Here is a 7,381-nt window from a genome sequence, read left to right on the forward strand (position 1 = left end):
AAGTGTATCAACACCCACCCACTAGATCCTCACCTCCACCCTCTGAATATTTGCAGAAATAATGAAAGCCATGATATCCAAGTTTTATAATCTGTTTGTGTTTAGAGAGTGGATTATAGTGTTAATAGTGCTAGTTACATATGTTGCTAAATGCAGCTTATGTAACTACCCCTAAAGTAAATGACTGTACTATAAATATAACAGACATATGTTTTAAATGTACAGAGTCCAAAGTAATATTACTTCACCGTGTGAGACTTTACAGGAGGATTAATATATTTTGTGACGAGCTCAGAAAGACACATGCAGAGATCATTTAAAAGTTGTTTCTACTAAAAGTTGTTTCTACTTGGTTTGTATCCAGAAGAATGTTTAAAAACACCCATAGACCTCCATTATTTAAACATCAGCATTGCTTTAGGGAAAAAAAGGAAACCTTTAAATATCAAATGTTACACATTATTCATCCATCCAACCATGGAGACCTCCCTCTCCTCCCAGAACACATCTACTAGCTGTGAGAGCAGTCACCATGGCATTCCCAAGTCAGCTGACAAACATAATCTCTTCAGCGAGGCCTGGGTTTTCTCAAAGATTATAAATTGGAAAGACTCAAAACACCTCACCCATGACACGTCAAGGCAAATGTTATGCATGATGAGACGAATGACCTGTCACTGGAAAAATTATACAAAATACACAATATTGAAAGACTAGTTGTAAAACAGCTTACTGATAATTTGCAGAGGAATGGTTTGTTTGAATAGTTTCGGTCAAGTTTCAGAGCTCATTACAGCACAGAAACAGCTTTAGTGAACGTTACAAATGATCTTCTTATAGCCTCTGACAGTGGACTTATCTCTGTGCTTGTCCTGCTTGACCTCAGTGCAATGTTCAATTGCAGTGACCATTACAGCAAGTACAGCATGCTGTAGGTATTAAAGGTACTGCGCTGCAGTGGTTTGAGTTATCTATATATCTAATAGACTTAAATTTGTTCATGTAAATAGAGAGTCCTCTTCACACATTTAGGTTAATTATGGCGTTCCACAGGGTTCTGTGCTAGAACCAGTTCCATTTCCATTACACATGCTTCCCTTAGGCAGTATCATTAGAAGGCATAGCACACGTTTTCACTGCTATGCAGATGACACCCAACTTATCCATCTATGAAGCCAGATAACACACACCATCAATTAGTTAAACTGCAGGAATGTCTTAAAGACATAAAGACCTGGATGATCTCAATTTTTCAGCTTCTAAATTCTGATGAAACTGATGTTATTGTAGTCGGGCCTAAAAATCTTAGATATGTGGTATTTTACCAGATGCTTACTCTGGATGGTATTACCTTGGCTTCCAATAACACTGTAAGAAATCTTCGTGTCATTTGTGACCAGGATATGTCCTTCAAAGCACGTATTAATAAATAAAACATCCTGTCTCAGAGTGACACTAAAAAACTAGTTCATACATTTATGACTTCTAGGCTGGACTTTTTCTGATAATTCTTTATTATCAGGATGGCCTAAAAACTCCCTAGAAAGCCTTCGGTTGATTCAAAATGCTGCAGTGAGAGTACTGACAGGGACCAGAAAGAGAGAGCATATTTGTTTACTGGCTTCCCTTCATTGGCTCCCTGTTAAATCCAGAATTTAATTTAAAATCTTGCTCCTCACATACAAGGTATTAAATAATCAGTCCCCATCTTATATTAATGACCTGACAGTACCATATCACCCCATTAGAGCACTTTGCTCTCAGCCCGCAGGCTTACCTGTGGTTCCTGGAGTACAATGGGAGGCAGAGCTTTCAGCATTCAGGCCCCTGTTCTGTGGAGCCAGCTTCCAGCTCGGATTCACCCTCTCTGCTTTTAAGATTAGGTTTAAAATTTTCATTTTTGATAAAGTGTATAGTTAGGGTTGGATCAGGTGACCCTGATTCCCATGATGCACTGAGTGTTTCTTCTTCAGTCACTTTTTACACTCACATTTTTGGTTCTTTATATCTGTGTTTATACATCTCACTGCATTTAATTTTTAGTTATTACTCATCTCTGGCTCTCTTCCGGTCGTGGCAGGTCCCTGAACCTGGTCCTGCTAGAGGTTTCTTCCTGTTAAAAGGGAGTTTTTCCTTCCCACTGCTGCCAAAGCGCTTGCTCATTGGGGTCATATGATTGTTGGGTTTTTCTCCAATTTCTCTGTATTATTGTAGCATCTTTACCTTGTAATATAAAGCACCTTGCCGCAACCGTTTTAGTGATTTGACAGTATATAAATAAAACTGGATTGACTTGAATTGTTAGAAAAGGGCCTGGGTGTTGAAACAAATAAAAAGCTAACAGCACATTTCCACCACAAAAAAACAATAACTTAAAAGAGAAGTAAAATCAGGGGTGCACAGTGATGCAATGGATATTACTGTCCTGGGTCCTGAGCTTGAATCCATTGATTGGCTGGGGCCTTCTGTGCGGCGCATGCATGTTCTTCCTGTCTGGCCTGTGCGGGTTTCCTCTGTCCCACAGTCCAAAAATATGCATGTTGACTAAATTGTTTCCAGTGCTTCTCTTTCTTTCTGTCTTTGTGTTGGCCTTGTGATAGACTGACCCATCTGGTGTACCCCAACCCTCATCCCACAGCCCTGAATTGGATAAGAAGAAGAAAACAGATGGATCGAAAAATAAAATCAGGCCTGACTAAAACCTTCTCCCAGCTGGGTTTGCTTGGTTCAGTAATTCTGAAGTAAAATTACCTGAATGTGCAAATAAGAGCTCAGGATGAGCCACACATGAGTTTGATCGAGCACAGATTTATTGATACACTACAAGAGAGCCACACTCAGCATTTCAATCACAGTGATTCAGTTTTGATTATGTACACAAATGATGGCCATTATCATACGTAGAGTTCCTAAATTAGACTGTTATTAGTGGGTTCATTACAACTCGACTGCAACACATCTGTCTCCCATCTGGTCATCTACTTTCAAGAGCCAACAGATTTGCAAGTACACACATATCTTGTATCTTGTGTAGTAAAGTGTCAGTCGAAAGGAAGTGCTAAAATGACGCAAAAATTTCCCCGTTGTGGGATCAATAAAGACCTATCTTATCTTATCTTATCTTATCTTATCTTATCTTATCTTATCTTATCTTATCTTATCTTATCTTATCTTATCTTATCTTAAAATTGATTCATAAAACACATGCACACTGCTGCTGCCTTCAGGTTCTGTCTGGAGTAAATACAACCAGAGCTTCAGCACATCCAAAACCATCGCAGCAATAATCATGATAGATTTTATATATATGTAAGCTGCAGGTACCAAAGATAATATGTAATACAAAAGCAAAAGTTCCAAATAAGTTAACTAAAATGTGTCTGCTTCAGCAGCACACTCCTCTGCTAAATTCAGCTCCCTGTTGTGGCTTCGCTGATTGATTTCTAAAACTTATTATTTTAAAAAAGAAATAAATGAAAATGGATGCTTTTAGCTGCTCAGTGGGGTCTCTTCATTTCTGAGTGGCTTCCCAAAGTAAAATCCCTTTAATGTTAAGTCCAATTTCAAAAGTTTGAACTCATAAACGAGTTTAGAAGGAGCAATCGAAGGCCACATGGCGTCTAATCAGGCTCCAAAGATTTACTCATTCACCATGAGAAACGCTCATTTCTACTACTCTGAAGAGCACTTTGTAATCACACTGAATCAGATTTGCGTACAGTTTAAGCATCATATTCCTCTGTCACACACAGACATATGCTTGCACACACACACATACTTTGCCTACTAGCTGCAGCAGTTTAGCATTCAGTCAGGTGTTTTGTGCAACGTTCACCTCAGTGTGTTTGATATCTGACAGACATTTTATGTCAATTTTGGCAGCATTTGGCTTGTTATGACTAGCTCACTTTGCAGGCTGCTGCTCTGCTCATTATGGCATAAGACATGTTACTATTTAGACTGTCAGCCATGGATAACTAAACTGTAATTATGCATTGCATTTTAATTGGATTTCCTGCCCATTAACTTACTGTATTTCTTTACTTTTCACAGAGATCTATGTGCTTCATTTCATTGGGGAAAAAAAAATTACATAGTTTACATTAACACTATTATTTTTTTCACTGCTAAATAGGCATGTGATTAATATTTTCTTCTGCTTTTTATTTGTGGGTCTTGATTATTGATACCTATGTTGCTTTGATTCATAAAAGAAAGATTCCTATGGTATCAGATTCAGATCTCAATGGGCAGGAGCTGCAAAGATGTGAGGCCTTTCTCTACACTCCAGAGGCCACTTTGCAGTATTCCCCACTGTACAGGACATGCAGATCGCATAGCAACAAAGGCCTACGTCTGGTCATTGTCCATTACTTTTGCTTGAATGCCCCTTACACATGCATGTGCGGGTGCACATGCACTCAAGTGCAACTCCGTCATCTTCAACGCTTCATCTTGCTCCCTCTATCCTATATGCACAGCTGTCCTTCCACCTAAAGCAGGCTGCTACACCCCCCCCCCAAACACACGCGCACACACACACGTACACTCACCGCCATATTTCCATAACATCCATGGGTCGTCCATTCCCTCTGCCCCCTCCCCCCATGTGCACACAGCTCGCCGCCCACTCTGCCACCCCCTCTTCCCTGCCTGACAACACCACCGCCCGCCATCCCATAATATTCATGCACACGCTCCACACACATTCATACACAGCAGTGCGTGCAGTGCTCTTTGTTGGCAGAGATGCCTGAGCAATGTGAGCCTGCTCATGCACAACAGTCATGTTCCTGCCTGATATCTGCATTCAGACTGCTGAGGCAGGTAGCCCTCAACTGCAGGGAAGTAACAAAGCAGATCAAGGAGTGAGAAAAAGGTGATGGGTTACATTTCTGTCTCTTAATGACCTTGGGAGGGGTATGGGGGGGGGACATGTTCGTGAAGTCTAGACTCACCCTGAGGCAGCCCTGTCCGAATGAGGCCAATCATCCATCCCAATGGTAAGAATCAGTGGACAAAGTGAGATCAGTTAAGAGTTGTCTCTCAAAGTCTGCTGCTGTCTCCCACTTTAACAGAGGGAAAGCAACTCATCTCCACATATATGTCATGCTGAAGCTTTAACAAGCATCTCTTTAGGCTTTGCAACCTGGCTACAGTCAATCAGTGTGGGACCATTTCAGAATGATAAAATGTCCACAAAATGGGGGAAAGATAAAGATAAAAAAAAAAGAGGGCAGGTTATTTACGAGAGAGGGGTGAAGGGACGAGCATAACAGAGGCGCCGGACATGACAGTGGCCAGCTCATCTCCATGGTGTTGCTGTGGGAGACAGCAGAAGACGTCACTTGGAGAAACAGGGGACACAAAGGAGTAATACGACATGTGGAAGACTAAAAAAGGAGGGAAGGGAGCCTCGAGGAGACCTGTCTTTGCTGATACACACAGAGGAAAGTGTGCAAGAGAGATGGGTGACCATTTACTCTGGGTGTCAGGTAGATGGGCCACCAAATCTTAGACGAGGACTCCCAACATTTGAGTCTGCAAATGTTTGGCTTCAGTGACGCACTGACTGATTCAACACATGAGCCTCTAAGATGAGCAAATTGGTTCATTAAGTGTCACAAGACTGCGGCACATATGTTAATTTATAGTCTTTGAAGTTAAATTTCAACTTTAAAATCAAAAAAAATTACCATCAGACATCAGTGATGTCAGAATATGTGGAAATCAGGACCTAAATTAAACATTTAAACTCTGAATTTTAAAAAACTGCATTTACCACCATCTGGTTATAGTTAGCTGGTGACGTAGCTGCAAGTTTCACCGTGTAGCTAATTTACCTTTAAAAGTCACGTTGATGCTTCTCACTTACTTTGTTGGACATCAGCTGAATCTCATCATAACAGAGGAAACTGTAATACAAAACTACTTTCTATGCTAACTAGCCTAGATTAGCAGAACAACAGAACCAGATTTCTGGTTTAGGATTCTGGTTGAAGTGGAATTTGTGTGATTATGTGCAATTAAGCTGCATTTAAAGGTCATGTTTTATTCATATCATAATCATATACTGATCGTTTAATACATTTATGAGCTATATTAATTTACGAGTTCTGATGCTCAAGAAAGCTGAAACAGCACATTTACTGACATTTTACTGATCTTGTGACAACCTGATTTTTCTTTTCCCGAGGGAAGCGGGCAACTGAGGAAAAAATATAGGTCAATAAAACTTTATTTTCTTATATCTTTTATAGTTTGACTTAGTAGGCCTTAAAGACCTTACATTATTCAGTAAAACCCATAAATATGGGGAATGAAATAGTCATAATTTACATGCTTCTTCTGGTTGTTTCAGTGTGTTATAAGACTGGAATAGGTCCCAAAAGTAGCTTAAATCTAAAGGAAACACAAATTTTTAAAACACTGAAGGTACATCTGGATTTCTTCCAGTATTGCTATGACTGGTTTGAAGGAGAGAAAGGGAGGGAATACTACAAAATAAAAAATGAAAATATATGCAGCGATAAATATTCTTTAAAAAAAATGCTGTACAGTTTATCTCATGCTCTTGTTTTTCTGTGCTAAACAGCCAACATGGAGTAATCAATAAAATATTTTTAGGGTATTTCAAATTCTCCAGAAAATCTATGTTCACGTGGATAATTTGATTGAGAATTTGGTCTTCAGTTCATATACCACCAACCTGGTTTATTATTCTTTATTGCTTTTCCCAATCCCCCGTGTGACACTGATCCGCTCTGTCCTCGTGCCCTCCCTTCTTGTGATTTATTTGCCTTAGTTCCAATATTTGTCGGCAGTCTGTTTTCTTCCCCTTGTCTAAATGTCACCCCTTCTTCTAAGACAATATAGGGAGTGAGAGAGAAGGAGAACGAGAGGGCAAATGTGGGGGACATAGAGGAAAAGTAGGGGAGGAGAGCTGGACTCGTAAAATGAGCAACAAAGTTTGGGAAAATTACACATTAGGTAAGACACTTTCTCACATGCGTGTACATATATGTGGAACTGGAAGTGCTGCGTTTCAGTCACTGACAAGAGGATTTTGCAGAAAAGTTTATTGAAACAAACAGGTTGGAGTTGGAGTTCTCATAAGTTTCTCTGATATAAATCATATATATATGTTCATACATGTGTTCAGGCATGTATGCACACAACCACATTTGTGATTTCAGTCCAGGTACCAGCCCAGGCTCAGACTTTAGTTTTCATGCCAGATTAACACAATAGAGGGCATACTTATGCTTGTAATGCTTGCGTAGTAAAACAATGACCCTTTTCCAAACCCTCCTCCTCCTCCCTCAGCATCACTCCACACCCTGGATGTCCTCTCTCTCCCAGCCTTACTCTCTACCTCCTT

This window comes from Haplochromis burtoni, unplaced genomic scaffold (genome assembly GCF_018398535.1).
Source record: "Haplochromis burtoni strain Fernald_Lab_line unplaced genomic scaffold, NCSU_Asbu1 Contig_80, whole genome shotgun sequence".
Taxonomy (NCBI): domain Eukaryota; kingdom Metazoa; phylum Chordata; class Actinopteri; order Cichliformes; family Cichlidae; genus Haplochromis; species Haplochromis burtoni.